This window comes from Tauraco erythrolophus, chromosome 1 (genome assembly GCF_009769465.1).
Source record: "Tauraco erythrolophus isolate bTauEry1 chromosome 1, bTauEry1.pri, whole genome shotgun sequence".
Lineage (NCBI taxonomy): Eukaryota > Metazoa > Chordata > Aves > Musophagiformes > Musophagidae > Tauraco > Tauraco erythrolophus.
Window position 1 is genome coordinate 36,542,023 of NC_141465.1, and position 16,668 is coordinate 36,558,690.

The following is a 16,668-nucleotide window of genomic DNA, read 5'->3' on the forward strand; positions in this document are numbered from 1 at the left end:
CATGGGTAAAGAACAGATAAGCCGCAGCATATCAGAAGTAGTTATCACGCTTTCACAACGGAGGTCACCATTTACCAACCAAAATGTTGGCAAAATAGATTTTACAAGTTTTTTTTTTTCTTGTTTCTTTTTTTTTTTTTCTGGTGATGCCCATCTCCACCATTTTGCAGTGGGCTGGGAAGAGAGGAGAGGCAGGGGGCTGAAATTATTAGGGCTGCTTTTGTGTCTTTTCCCTCTTTGCTGACACATGGCTCCCTGCCCCAGTGGGTGCCAGCCCTGAGGGAGGCTGCAGGGATCACCGGAGAGGGCCCGGTGCCACCGAGCCCCCTCCAGGCAGGAGTTTGCACCCCTACTTCAGGGCAGCAGCCCCAGATCCACTTCACGTTTCGACTGAGCACAGCGGGAGCCAACACCATGCGTCCAGCATGCCAAGCCCGGGGTGAAGGTGGGCGACCTCCCCAGGCGCTCAGGAGCACCCTGATGTCCCTTGGACACCTGCTTGGGAAAAGCAGCACCCGAGCACCCTCACCACCGCCAAGAAGTGCTGCAGGCTTCGGCATTGCCCTGACACAAGCACCCAACCTGGCCCTAAAGCCAAGAGTCAGAGGCAGCGCGCCGTGCTGAGGTGGCTGGTGCATGGAGGGGAGAGCATTACTGGCTTTCCACCTTCTAAAATAAGGTTGCATTCTGCTCATTGTGTTTCAGTTCCCTTAACATCTGATATAAGAAAATAGCAAGAGCAAGGTTTTCATTTGTTCGCTCACTCAAAGTGCATACGGATACATTTTCTATAGGCCCAGAGAACAAAGAAACAAGACCTGCTCCTTGACTAAGTCAACATCTACTTTTCTCTCTGCTAGAGGATTTTTCATGTATCTCCTCAAAGGTTGGTTAATTTCTGGTGCGGTGCTGCAGGACTGCACAGAGGTCTGTATCCAGACATCTGGATCCATCTCTGCATCGCTGTGCCCTAGTTCACGATTCATATTTAAGTTATGTCCAAAACCACTATGGCTCTGAAGGTAACTGTAAAAACTGCCTAAAGTATAGGAACCCCAATAATACCTATGCGAGACAGCCGATGATCAGAAACAGTTCCGAAGGACGGGAAGAATCTCATCTTCCTGTCTTTTGGAGGCCTTGGCACGACACCAGCGAGAGGGTTCCCTGCTGATGGTTTCGGCAGTCACATCCCACAACCACACAGGCTGGGTGAGAAGCATGGCCAGAAAGGGGCATGGGGGCACTGCGGACAGTCTGACTGCAGCCAAGGATGGCTGAGAGGAGCAATGTCCAGTGCAAACATCTCCCCATGCTGCCTCCAGTGCAGTTTCAAGTCACCTTACAACGCAAAGCAATGATACACCCTCTTTTGATTACCTAAACTCTTACCTACGTCCTGCTACTCCTCCTAACCCCTGCCTGAAGCTTCAGCTATCATCTGATCAGCCGTCAAATACATCTGGCCTACTGTAGATGTCCTGTAACGGCCCCGTTACTCTATTCTAAATAGAGACGCTTGAAACGGCACAAGACTGGTCAAAGGACAAATGGAAATATCCACTCGAGTTGGGAGGCAAGCCAAAAGACTGGGCATGCCAACGCGCAATTCTGCAGCTGCTGCCGCTCGCTGAAAATCTATAAGATCATAGGCTAATGTTTATAGAGTACTTTGCAGATAGGAGATTGCAATTATTAGGTTATCAGACTGCACTGATAACTTCAAAAGGAAGAAAATCAAGACACTTGTTAAGTAGACTGAGGGAAAATAAGAACTCAGCAAGGCAGAGAAAGTTACCTGTGAACTTGCCCCATTCAAAGCAAAATGCCATTTTCTAGCTTTATTTTAAACAAATGGTATTGCTGTCACTAAGCAAGATAAATGCAGCATCGGTTTAACAGAATCACGGCGTGACCCAGGCTGGAAGGGACCTCGGGAGGTCCTCAGTCCAGCCTCCTGCTCAAAGCTGGATCAGCACTAAGTTCAGACTGGATTGCTCAGGGCTTCGTCTTCTTAGGTCCTGAAAACCACCAAGGATGGAGACTGCAGAAGCTCTCCAGGCAACCTGCTCCACCACCCTACCGAGTTCATAGCGTAAAGCCAGAACCTTGCAGGTTTTCAGATTTATTTAGATCTTGCTGAAAGTGCAGACGCTCCCAGATCAGAGTCAACCATTGTACAGGCTGAGAAGAAGAGGCTACCAGATTCCTCCTCTTTTTACGCCTCTCCACAACGACAAATGTTACTTGGTTAACAGGTACAATTCCCATGCAGTCTGCCATTAGAAAAGCAACATATTTGGTAATAGCCGAGCCATACTTACCACCTTCAGTGTATCAGGGGAGTGTCTTTGCTGTGCTCCAGCGCTGAGCTTATATGTGCCCGGTGGCAGGGGACACCAATGAGCATCGGTAAGCACTCCGTGGAGGGACGCTGATTGGGTCCTGCCCCACACCTAATTACGCCCAGCACCTGATTGCTCTCTGAGCTTAAAGGATTGAGGTATGAAAAAAGATAAGTGATTCTTTGTTTTTATTCACAGTTAACTTCAGAAGTGCCCTCGACACATCCCCCAGTAATTTTGTGGTGGTTTTAGAATTTCATTTCTGATCTGTTTTCGTGTCTCATGCTTAACCTGCTGCTTCAACTCAGCTCGCCTGTGTCAGCACGTGCCTTGCTGAATCAGGAATAAGCAATGCCAGAAACGGCATATTACGTTAGATGCTGCCTGATAACGAACTCTCTGTGTCCTCTGGGAACCTAGGGTCAGTCTCCGCACCGACTCCAGCCCTAAACCTCGCCTTTCTCGTGCCGGCTCCCGCTCCTCATGAAACTGCTTTACAATTAAATCAGCTGAGCACAGCTAACAGCTTCTGCTCCGCGGTGATTCCCAAATGCTGGCAGGGCGATTAGGAAGTTATCTGGATGCAGATTTACTGGAAGAGGAAGAGCCCATGGGAATTTCGGTTCCTCCTTTCCCTGCTTCTTCCCACAGCCAGAGCAGTGCACAGAGCCATTGGGTCCAGGCTAGGGCCATGCTCCCCCAAAACACAGTTGTGAACGAAACTTCACCGCTATTCAGATGATCAGGTGAGAATAAGGCTTATTGGAATGCTTATTTTGGGATTAAACCTTTCAAAGACATGACTGTTGTAGGTATTAGCACAAGAATGGCATTACCTTTGGTCTTTTTGCAATAAATGAACTCTCTGGAAAACATTGTCAGAGGTAATCCGTTGTAGAAAAATCTGTGGGCTATCTGATGTGACGCAGAGCGTGCAGGTCTCTTGTAAAGAGGCTGCAAATAAGCCTAAGCCCATCAAGAATTATGTTTTCTGGGCATTGCAGTTATAGAATAACCCAGCCACCCCTTTCTGGCTACCTTCTGAAGCAGTGCCTGCTCGAAGTGAAGACAGACTGAAAAATAAGATTCTTCCTTTCAGTGACCAAACTGCAAGACATTGAGATCTTTTCAGCCTAAAATAAAACAGACATATGGATGGGTGTTTAGAGGGACAGAAGATAATTTTGTAATAAAATATTGGATTTAATGAAATTTTTTTTTAATGAAACATTTTCTTCAGAACAAGTTTGGGGACTTTGAAAAAATTTCCCCATGTCCTTTTTTTGGGCAAGTCTGCTGGTTTTGGCTGGGATAGAGTTAATTTTCTTCATAGTAGCTTATATGGGGCTATATGTTGGATTTGTGCTGAAAACAGTGTTGATAACAAAAGGATGCTGTTGCTGAGCAGTGCTCACACAGAGTCAAGGCCTTTTCTGCTCCTCATACCACTTCACCAGGGAGTAGGCTGGGGGTGCACAAGAAGTTGGGAGGGGACACAGCTGGGACAGCTGACCGCAGCTGACCAAAGGCATATCCCATACCATATGATGTCACGCTCAGCATTTAAAGCTGGGGGAAGAAGAAGGAACGGGGGAATGTTCAGAGTAATGACGTTTGTCTTCCCAAGTCACCATTACGCGTGATGGAGCCCTGCTTTCCTGGAGATGGCTGAACACCTGTTTGCCCATGGAAAGTGGTGAATGAATTCCTTGTTCTGCTTTCATTGTGAGCACAGCTTTTGCCTTACCTATTAAACTGTCTTTATCTCAACTCACAAGTTTTCTCATTTTTACTCTTCCAGCTGTCTCCCCCATCCCATCGGGGAAGGAGTGAGTGGTTGGGTGGGGCTTAGTTTCCTGCTGGGGTCAAACCATGACACCAAGGTAAAAGCTATTAGCTAAATTTGATCAAAAGGCTCAAGTAATTTGCCCACCACCACCATCCCCAGAGCTGCTATGCCATCTGACTCTGTTCAGCATCACCAGCAGTACAGGCATGCAGGCAGCCGGTTTTGCCCCTGGCAGGAGAGGGCAGCAAGCATTTTGACACAGGTTTTCCTGCTTTGCCTGTGCCTGGCTTAGGAGCAGCGGAAGAGCTGGTCCGTGGTAGGGTGGCTGGAGTCTGCACTGACATCCTTGTCATGCTTCCACTCCACACCGACATGCCAGGCACATCACAGCCCACGCACATAATAAAAACATGGCCCATGGGTACCTAATTTTACCTTGCCGTTCTGCGGTTCTTGTGTTTAAGCATTACTAAGTTGAAAAAACACATGAGAGCACATTGCACAGCTGTCTATTCCACAGCAGGTTCGCACCGCCCTGTCCTTTATCTGAACACTTACCTTGCAGCTTTTACCCCGCAGGATCCTGCTGACTAAACATCAGCGTCCACAGGCTGGGAAGCAGCGACTAGAGAGAACCACCTGGCCGTAAAAAAAAAAGGGAGGCACAGGGAGAGGAGGAGGCAGCCAAGAGCACTGGGATGGCTCCTTGTTCTCACAAGAAGTTGACGGGAGAGTTCGTGCTCGTGCATAAGGAGAGGGCGTTTGCTTTTAAAGCATCTTCGAAAAGACTCTTTGCAGAGGTAGTTTCATAGCACTTATCTTAGTGGGGTTGGAAGGCATGCAGCACTCAGGTTTTACTTCTGGGCTCTTGGGAGGAGAGATCTTTTGTTACCACAGGGCCATCCTCTTGGTGAATTTTTCTCCTAGAGGAGACAATCTGGTTTTAAAATGTTCCTGATTCTGCTGTATCAAGTGGAAAGAAATCCACATTTTTCCCTCCCATGTAATTTAATAATCAAAATGACTTTGTCAAAGCAGTTGAAGCTCCATGGCAGGGCTTGATGGGATGTGTTGTGGTTTAACTCCAGCTGGCAAGTAAGCCCCACATGGCCACTCGCTCAATCCCCCCTGGTGGCATGGGGCAGAGAATAGGAAGGGGCAAAACCTGTGGGTTGAGACAAAGACAGTTTAATACACAAAGTAAAAGCCACATGCACAAGCAAAGCAAACCAAGGAATACATTCACCACTTCCCATGGGCAAACAGGTGTTCAGCCATCTCCAGGAAAGTAGGGCTCCATCACGCGTAATGGTGACTTGGGAAGACAAATGCCATCACTCTGAACCTCCCCCCTTCCTTCTTCTTCCCCCACCTTTATATACTGAGCATGACATCATATGGTATGGAATATCCCTTCGGTTATTTGGAGTCAGCTGTCCTGGCTGTATCCCTTCCCAACTTCTTGTGCACCCCTAGTCTACTTGCAGGTAAGGTGGGCTGAGGAGCAGAGGAAAGGCCTTGTCTCTGTATAAGCATTGCTCAGCAATTAAGGAAAACATCCTTGTGTTATCAACACTGTTTTCAGTACAAATCCAACAGATAGCCCCATATAAGCTACTATGGAAAAAATGAACCCAATCCCAGTCAAAACCATCACATTCTCCACCCTTTATTCCATACCATTTACATCATGCTCAGATCCCACACTATCCAATACATCCTCATTAACCACTCCTCCTCTTCCCATCCTTTGATATAATACACAGATATCATTCCCCTAGTCTATGGACCACTCCTGCACAATGTTCATAAATCGCCTATAAAACTTCCACAAAATGTTCATTAAGTTCGTGACTTTGGGCTCCATCTGTTATGGTGGTCACTCAGGACAGGAGAGGTAGTGTGTTGTGTGGAGTTACTGGGCACCAAAGCCAGCTCAGGTGGGGTCACTGCTGCACTTGCTTTGCTTCTTGTAAGGCTTGTCCTCCGTTGGTTCAGGTGCGTCCTGCTATAGTACTTTCTATGACATGCAACTCAGATCTCAGGTTACAACAATTTAAAAGTATTTCCTTTACAGTCTCCATCCCTGGTCCCTTTGGATCAGATCATAGGGTTTAAGATTGCAGTGAACTCCTCCCCTTGCCACTGCTCCAGCTTGCACTTATCCACAGATTGCAGTCCCTTAGGGGTGTACCTGCTCCAAGTGAAGCCTTAGCTATGAGCCACAGTGTCTAGAGGGATGTGGCTTAGACTTATCCACAGCAAGTCACTTTGAGGTGCACCTGTTCCAGCGCAGTCTTCTCCATGGGCCACAATGCCTTCAGAGATATACCTGCTCCTACATGGTCTTGTCCATGGCTGCAGTCCCTCCAGGGGTGTATCTGCTCTGTCGTGGGCTTATACATGGCCACATGCTTTGGGATGCTCCAGCATGACCTCATGCACAGCCACTGATGCTTCAAGGTGTACCTACTGCAGCATAGACTTATCTACAGTCACAGATGCTTTGAGGTGTACCTTCTCCAGGGTGGACTTAGCCTTGGGCCACAATCCCTTCAGAGGTATACCTGCTGCAGCACATACATAACCACGGCCACAGATGCTTCAACATGTACCTGCTCTGGCATGAGCTTATCCATAGCCACCTACGCTTTGGAGTGTCCTGCTCCTGCGTGGTCCCATCCACAGGTCACAGTCTCTTTGACTCGAGTTCACGCTGGAGTTCCAGCCTGTCCAGTACAGCAGCACAGAAACAGCTGTGATGCCCTGGCCACCTGCCAGCCCAGATGCATCGCCACTGCTGTTATCAAAATGTTCCCAGGCACAGCAGGGTCAGGTGATAAGCGGTACAGCAAGCCACAAGTAAAAAGCAGCCACTAATGAGCACAAGACTAATTTACAGTAAGGCAAGCAAGCCCCATGGTAAGCACTGTGGCCTGCCCATTAATAGTTAAACAGCAATAACAGCTATAAATTCGATCTAGCACATTCCAATCAAATCTGTCATTATCTCGAACCCTTCAAGCCCCACACTGGGTGCTGAAAAAGGACTGTCGTGGTTTAACCCCAACCAGCAACTAAGCACCACACAGCTGCTTACTCGCTCCTCACCACTGGGATGGGGGAGAGAATCAGAAAGGTAAAAGTGAGAAAACCCATGGATTGAGATAAAGACAGTTTCATAGGGAAAGCAAAAGCCATGCATGCAAGCAAAGCAAACCAAGGAATTCATTCACTGCTATCGGCAGGCAGGTGTTCAGCCACCTCCAGGAAAGCAGGGCTCCACCACGCATAATGGTGACTTGGGAAGACAAATGTAATCGCTCTGAACCTCCCCCCTTCCTTCTTCTTCCCCCAGCTTTATGTGCTGAGCATGATGTCATCTGGTATGGAATATCCTTTTTGTCAGTTTGGGTCAGCTGTCCCGACTGTGTCGCCTCCCAGCTTCTTGTGCACCCCCAGCCTACTCCCTGGTGAAGTGGTATGAGGAGCAGAAAAGACCTCGACTCTGTATGAGCGCTGCTCAGCAATAACAACAACATCCCTACATTATTAACACTGTTTTCAGCACAAATCCAAAACATAGTCCGTACAAGCTACTATGGAAAAAATGAACTCTATCCCAGACAAAACCAGCACAGGATGTCAGGAGAAGAAGGGTTAGCAATGTTCTGGGAAGGCCCAGCAGATAATTCGAGGCTGAATGGGCTTTCCTTGGCTCTTGGCTTATCTTTAGGTGTGAGAAAGCCATTTTGCTCTGAGGACGTACAGTTAAAACTGCTACTGGTCAAGCTGAATGGGACCGTGAGTTGGAATACTGGCGATTATACCTGCTGTTTGAATTGCATGGGTAAACTGGGAAAAAGGGAGGATGTTACTTGCTGTTAAACATAGTTTTCACCAATTCAACGCACTTGGTATAAAGCCTTATTTTAGTGCAAAACTATTCTGGCTGAAGCATGACATATGTCATCTGTCCAAAACACAGATTTTATGAAGCCCTCCACCCCGTAATTTAAAAGTCTTACCAAACACAGATACAGAATTTAATTGCTCGTGGGCAGATTCCACTGACGTTTTTGAGCAGTGCCGTGTTTCATGACTAGCTTCACCTCGGCAGGGATCTGTATGATGGAGCGAGGTACTCGGCGTAAGGCGCACTAGCCCAAGCCTGCCACAGTCCAAGGCAGAAACTGATTAGAAAAGTCACGTTTTCGTTAACTGCGTTGAAGAAGCCATTCACACCCACCTGTTTCAGGAGAGGTCTGCGTTTGCTTGTATAACCCACAGATGTTTTCAGTGCATCTGATGTGCCTCCTTTGATGGTGCAGCTACTGCTGGTGGCTGTAAGGAGAGCCATGCTCCAGAGACAGGTGGAGGAAGAGCAGATCTGCTAGCTTTTCTTAGGAGGACGTGGAAGGAACCCAAGGCACGAACAGCTCCATACACTCTGGGTTTCCCACCCTTTGCAGGTCAGACCCGCTGTACTTGCCCCATGGGGCTGATCAGTGCATTCCCATATCCTGATGGGTCCACAAGGCAGCGGACTCACTGTGAATCGGCACATTGCCTTCACCTCAGTTTCCCTGTGGACATGGAGTATCTGTTACATATCATGCTACGCAGGGAACAGGGGCAGTCAGAGCACGCAGGCCACTTGCCCCATTAGTTTGAGCGTACTAATCGAGCTGGTTACCACTAGAAGAGGCAGCGGCTTTTCAAAGCCTGAGAGTTGGCAGGGGTGAAAGAAGGAGGTGCGTGTGTTTGAAGAAGCTGTGGTGTATTTTTAGCTACTGAAAGAGTAGTGCAACCTGCAGTGTAAGCAGCGCTTGGCTTTTCCCCTAAACAAGGGTAGATTTTTTCTGCAGTCTAAGGCAGGGGTGCGTGAGTGGTGGGAGGTGAGTCGGCTGCTCTCCTTGCTGCCCCACCATGGGTCAGGTCCTGGCAGGCTCTCCCCTTGCTCACCATCCTCCAGCACTACAGCCACTGGGTGACTCCCAGCATTTGGCACCGAGCAAAGCAGTGGTTGGACACAGCCATGACACGTGGCTCTCCCTCCATCGTTCCCCCTAGACCTTGGCGAAGGCACAGGGATGGTCCAGATTTGCAAGAGCCGCTGTTTGATGCAGCAGCCATATCCAGCTGAGCAACCCTTGCCTGCAGTCCTCCCTCCCACCCCCCTTGCACCCATCCCTATCATACAATGCCCTCTCCATTACGGATGCTTAGAAAAACAAACCAGAAAACCAGTTTCACTGATGAGGTAATTTGGTGTGGGAGGAAAGCTGCATTTCACCTGGATGCGGTCTGCAACACAGTTCACCGTGCAGAGCTGGGGCAGCTCCGAGGCCACGCTGGGGCCTCGGCAGGCACGATGGCAGCGTGGGTGGCTGGGCGCAAGGCTGGGCACGGGCATGGCTGCAGCTCAGCTTTGGCAGGACTGAGGGAGAGGGCCCGGGCTCTGTGGGACCCACAAACGCACAGAGCATCCGCGCCGTATGTGTTTAACCCTGCAGCAAGCAGGGCCAGCACCCTGGTGCAGGTCGGGCTCCTCACACCCTGGCAAGGGCTGTGCCTCCGCACGCCTGCACACAGCCACTCCCCTCTCCAAAGCTCCACTGCTGATAAGCCCATCTAGATAAATACAGAATGTCTTCAGGAATATTGAATGAGCAAAGCTCAAAACACGTCTGCCTTTGCCTTGCAGCGGCAAAAGGTAGTGGCACTTCCATCAGCAACACAAGTGTGGGTTGGTGGTTTGTTGTTTGTTTTTTTCCCCAAAGGGATTTTATTGCTTTTGTAAGGCAGCTTTCTGGACTGAAGTCCTCTGTTTATCTCCAGAGCCAGTACAGCAGATTGTACCCAGTAATTTTCCTTCCATCGGTGACCCGTGAGGAGGGGCACCTCTGCAGCTGGGAGCAGTTCAGTCCAAGCGGTGCCATTAGACACCGCCTCAGCTGTCAGGAAAGGTCTTGCCTCCTGCAAAAACCGGGGTGTGTGCAGGCACCTGCACCCAACCCTCGAACCTGGGGGCTGCTGCTAACGGGGTGCCCTCAGGGTGTTTCCCTCAATAGCTGCACTGGCTGCTAAAACTGCCCCTGATTTACCTCGCTAGGGTATATTTTAACCGGTTCAGGTCCCTGTTCAGAACCACGTCTGCAGCCGGGCAGCAGCACGGAGCGGGAGCCGCGGCTGGGGCAGGTGTGCCTTTAGCCTGCTGGCACGTGGAACTCGATCCCACATGCTGCCTGCTGCTCTCCGTGCCCGGTTGGCCTTTGGCCTTCCTGCTGAAATGCTTTTTTCTTGCATGGGTGACCCTGGGAGTAGCATCGGCTTTCTGCATATCACGCTGCGATATCGGGATCCTTTTTACCTCTGAGTAGACTGTCAAAAGGTAAAGGTAAAGCAGTGATTTGCAATTGCTGCCAGCAACGACAGCATTTCAGCTGTCACATGAAAAGGATGTGAAACATGAAAGTTTAGTGTATCGTTTGCCTGCTTTGTCAGTCATCCCACACTGCTGGGAAGCAAACTGGATCAGGAATAAGAAGATAAAGCTGAGGATATAGCACTCTGTGCGTGTGAGAAGGTAGATGAACAGTGATCCTGTAAGAAAACCTGGCATTCGGGCGAGTGAGCCAGCAAGGAGTTCATGCTGCACACCCACAGGGCTGGCCCCAGCACCCAAGGCAGGCAGAGGAAGCCCCCTCTGCCCCTTTCCACCCACCAGCCTTTCCTCATGTCTCTGAGATGGAACATCATCCCAACAGCCAACAGGGTCCTGCGCTATTTGGATGGGGCTGAGCAAGAACTGATCGCATGAGGAAACAGGGACGAAAAAAACAAGGGATGAGGGCCCTACTCACTTGCCTAGCAGATACAAACCACCTTAATTGTGGTTTAACTTGAGCAATCAACCAAGATGCTGAGCGGCAGCACAAATACGTAACACTGAAATAATACAGCCAGTCCCTTCGGTTTCTCTCAGCTGCTCCTTATCCACAGACCAACCCCCATGCACCTCACTTGAATTCATGCGTCTTTTAATGTTATAGCTTCACCGTAATTGCCAAAAGACACTATCTTCTCACAGAAACACGGGCTGGCCTATACCCCTCACATTTATTCAGAAATATCCATCCAGTTGACCACACAGGCACCTGTTGCTGTAGAAACTTCAACAGTGGTATCTGAGCCCTAGCTCTACATCCTTCCTTTCCTAGCCTGTACAAAACCACCAGGATTGTACTAAAGCCAGCCATGAGAAGCAGACCATGGGCTGGCTCACCAACAGACCTGCCACTCCAGTAGCTGTCTGGAGACAGAACTGCAGAGCATTGCAGTCCACACGCTGAATGCGAGAGGTCTTCTGCAGCCAATAGAATTTTCTCACAGTCTACGGTCTAATACACTTTCAACTTGAACAGCCATTAAAAAACCCAGAGACGTTCTGCAATCAAACAGCTTTTACTGAACTCTTTATATTGTACATTTGTGAACATTTGTGCAATAAATACAGCACATTAGTATTGATTTTTCCCAGCTCCTTAAAGCATAAGAAGCCTTCCCTTTGTCTTGGCAGCGTGTTGATGCTATGCAGTAGGAAAGGCTGTTGGACAACAGCGGCAATGCCAGGCAACTCCTGACATAGAGCATGTTGTGTGAAATTCATAATGGCAAGCAGATGTTTTCAGAAACGATTTAGCGATGAACTTGGTGAGCAGATAACACTGGCCTGGCTGCTTAGAGGAACCTCAGCTAGACAGTTCTGGAGTCAGCTACAGCTTGTGGAAGAAGTGGGAAGTAATACTGGATGCAATGACTTCAAAATGATCCTTAAGTCACTGCCTGATAACTGCTTGCAAAATATTATACAGATTTTACTGGATAATTGTCTTTAGGCGAGAAAATAAAAGTATTTTTGCAGAGCCAACACTACACCAAAAGGACTGACATTCTCTTACAATGACAAATAAATACAGCATAAATTGTTGATATAAGTATCTGTGCAAAATATTTTTCAGGCTTAGTCAGCACTTGCATAACCAGCACAGGTAAACAGAAGATGCAGACACCCACTTCAGAAAGAAAAAAAACCAGTTTTGTTCAAGCTCTGTTCTCGAACTTTAGGTTAAAGACCAAACAAACAAACAAACTGCCATGTCTTTCTTGGTCCTCACAGTGTTTGAAACAGAGATGAGTCAAGTGTTAATCCAGCCAGTACTAATCAAGAGCAGGATAGTAACAACATTTTCAGACACACAAAAAAGCATCATGCTCATAAGCTTTTGCACCAGCGAAACTTCAACTTTGCAGGATTCCCTGTTCCCTTGTCTTTGCTGTCCTCATCCCTATTACAGGAAAGAGCTCTGGAAAGTTTTTCAGTCACTCAACAACTCCATCTATTTCCCCAATTCCTCTGGTCAAACAAGGTTGCTACTATAAATAAGAGTGGCTAGTGGCCACTGTTTCCTCCTTGTACCAGTGTAAAACAGGTAACAGCTCCTGCTCTTAAATCACACCAGCAGAGTGGCACAGGTGGACTTCTTGGATACTTTGCCTTACTTGGATTGCCTTAGACTCACATCCCCTCTTCCCCGCCAGCTCTAACCACCCCTTCTTTCTTAGTCAGCAATACTACCTGTTTTCATGATGCTACAGAGATTATCGTATTGACAGTAAACTAAAAAACTAAAATCTTTACACTTTTCTCTGTGTCACAGGTAAAGCTACCCATTAATCTTCTGCTGCCCCAGCTCTAACTTCTCTCTTGCACTTCTGTTCCGAAAAGCAACTTTGGGAACCTCCTCCTACCTCCTTCATATTTCTTGCTGAATTCAGTTAGGCTGGGACATGGAGATTTCACAGGCACAAACAAACAAACAAACAAAAAAGGGGGGGTGGAACTCCCAACTACTTAATGACTCCCCTCCCTGTCACTGTCACTGAAGGTTAGATGGAAAATGGGTCAAAAAAAAAAAAAAATCACACAAAAGCAAGTAAAGTAAATTTTCAAGAGCAACAGTAATGCCAAAATTTAGCAGCACTGATGGCTATGATTGCAGCAAACATTTCAGTTCATAGAATCTAGTGAGGTACACAGGTTCTTTTACAGGTGTGGGAATCAAAGGATGCAGAGAAAATGTAAGTAATAAAAAAAATAAGTCCCTCTCAGTCTTCTCTGTAAATTAATAATAGATATGAAAATATATCTGACAACAGTACTTGAAATAATTGAGAAAGGAGTTTAGAAGCTTGGCCAAAATACTCAGGTCTCAAGGGATACAACTGACGATTCACAGACTCTCTCTACACCAAGAAACATCAAGGATGTTAAAAGTGCTAAGATCAAAGACCATGCCCTTAACTGTGCTTAGTTATTTATGACCCCTTGGGAAGTAGCTCAAAAACACAGTTTGAAAGATGAGTTATTAGGCTCTGCCAAGCAACAATGGAGGTAAGACAGAGCTGTTCAGCCTAGAAAAGCTAACCCAGATTTGAAAACCATGGCTTTAACGCACAGGTACACACATCTGATACTCACACTAGTTCAGCTTTCCACTAGTCAAAGCACCCAAGCTGGAGTTGCTACTACAGTGAGGGGAAACAGTGAGGAAGAAAACACTGCACAGCATAAGGGTAAAAAAGAAAAAAAAATAAAATCAAGCATCCTTTAAAACCAATTATTATTGAAGTTGCACATTTTTAGATTTTGCAGTAGTTTATTCCAGAGCCTTAGAAAAATTGTCCTAAATCCTAAAGAAGTATATGAATTTAATGGTTTAACAATAGTTTAAGGTAAGTACAAGTCATGTTAGTTCAGTAATAGTCCTAATCTAAAGGGATAGCCAATGCCTAAGGAAATAAACTGAACAAGGGCAGGATAAACTTAGCATTCACCAGCATGGCATTAAGGAGTTATCAGAAATCAGTCTGAGGCTTTTTGTTATCACAACAAAGTTCTTAACATTCACAAATTTAAGGTGAGAGAAGCAGCTAGACAACAAACCAGGCTGTGGCACTCCTGCCAGCCAGACACTGTCACTGCTGTCACTTCTGCAGCTTTGAGCTCCTGTCTCTCTTTGGTTTGCCTCCCTCCTCCAGGCCAACATCATCCAAGGCACAACTGCAAAGGCTCTGCTTGATGTCATTTGCTCAGCGCTGACATGGGACAGGGCGGCTTCCACCACCTCTCTCCTCTGACCACACACTTCATAGTATTTCATAGAATTTCTAGGTTGGAAAAGACCTGAGAGATCATCCAGTCCAACCGTCCCTAATCCCCCATTAAACCATATCCCTAAGCAGTTCATCCACCTTTTTCTTAAACACATCCAGGGATGGGGACTCAACCACCTCCCTGGGCAGCCTATTCCAGTGGCTGACAACCCTTTCAGAGAAGAAATTCTTTCTAACATCCAACCTGAACCTCCCCTGACTAAGCTTATACCCATTTCCTCTTGTCCTATCACCCATCACTAATGTAAAGAGCCCTTCCCCCACCTCCCCACCATCCCTTCTCAAGTATTTGTAGGCCGTAATCAGGTCTCCCCTCAGCCTCCTCTTCTCCAGGCTAAACAGCCCCAATTCCCTCAGCCGCTCCTCATAAGTTTTATTTTCCAGCCCCTTGACCAGTTTAGTCGCCCTTCTTTGGACTCACTCCAGGAGCTCAATATCTCTCTTAAAGCGAGGGGCCCAAAACTGGACACAATATTCCAGGTGCAGCCTCACCAGTGCCGAGTACAGGGGCAGGATCACTTCCCTGTTCCTGCTGGTTACACTATTCTTGATACACGCCAATATCCCATTGGCCTTCTTGGCCACCTGGGCACACTGCTGGCTCATATCAAGCCAGTAGTCAATCAACACCCCCAGGTCCTTCTCCACCAGGCAGCTCTCCAGCCACTCTTCCCCGAGCCTATAGCGATGCTTGGGGTTTTTACGCCCCAAGTGAAGGACTCTGCACTTGGCCTTATTAAAGCTCATGCCATTGGCCTCAGCCCAACGATCCAGTCTGTTCAAATCCCTCTGAAGGGCCTCCCTACCCTCGAGCAGATCGACACAGCCTCCCAGCTTGGCGTCGTCCGCAAATTTACTGAGGGTACATTCAATCCCCTCATCCAGGTCATTGATAAAGATGTTAAACAGAACCGGACCCAGCACTGAGCCCTGGGGAACCCCACTGGTGACCGGCCTCCAGCCGGATTTAGCCCCATTTACCACCACTCTTTGGGCCCGGCCATCCAGTCAGTTTTTAACCCAAAGGAGGGTGTGCCTATCCAGGCCAGCAGTTACCAGTTCCGCAACCAGAACACTATGAGAGACTGTATCAAAGGCTTTACTGAGGTCAAAGAAAACTACATCCACAGCCCTTCCCTCGTCAACCAGGCGGGTCACCCTGTCATAGAAGGTGATCAGGTTTGATTGGCAAGACCTGCCTTTCATAAACCCATGTTGACTGGGCCTGATCACCCGGTTAACCTGTATGTGCTCATTAATAGCACTCAAGATAACCTGTTCCATGACTTTGCCCATCACCGAGGGCAGACTGACAGGCTTGTAGTTCCTCAGATCCTCCTTCCGCCCTTTTTTGTAAATGGGGGTAACATCCGCCAGCCTCCAGTCCAGCGGAACTTCCCCAGTGAGCCAAGACTGCCCAAAGATAATGGACAGGGGTTTGGCAATGACATCCGCCAGCTCTCTCAGGACCCTCAGGTGGATACCATCAGGCCCCATAGACTTGTGGGCATCCAGCTGGCGAAGCAGATCCTTGACTCGTTCCTCTTAGATCACAGGAGCTTCAATCTGCCCTCCCTCCCTGCCCTCAGACACCGAAGGCCAGCTCACCTGGGAGCTACTAACCTTATTATTAAAGACTGAGGCAAAGAAGGCATTAAGGACCTCAGCCTTGTCCTCATCCCTAGTGACTAACTGTCGTGGGTTAGGCCGCTAGGGAGGGTAGCTTTAATTCCTAAGCCGTTATTTATGGGATTTTCTTTTACCTCAATGCAAGGATACTATCATGTGTGTGTTGTCGTCCTCCTTGGGGGTCGGTTCTGAACTGTACCGCAAATTCCACCGCCACAAGGAGGCCAGTAAGGTAGAAAGAAATCTATATACAGGAGGTAGTAATTGTGATTTTTAAATAATCCCTTTGTTTAAAAAACAACAACAACAAATTAACAAAACCCAACAACTTTGCTGTCCTACCAGCAATAGCCTCAGCCTACTAAGTATTTTTCTGCTTCAGCAGAGAGACAAGCTAAGAAAAGCATCACTCTTGTCGATCAAAAACTTTATTCTTGGCAAAAGGCCAGTCAGAAGATTAGAGCAGTCTTTCACCTGTGCTTCCACTCATCCTTACCACTAACAGCAGTCGGTAGCCTGAGCACAGCAGCGTACGGATGGGCTGCTAGTGCCAAACTGTGCCACAGTTCTGCAAGTTAAACATTACTGAAGAATCCAGAGTTACAGAAGTGGTGAAAAGTCGTAGCTGCACTCACCTACTGCACGTTACTCTTGTGTACTCTTGAC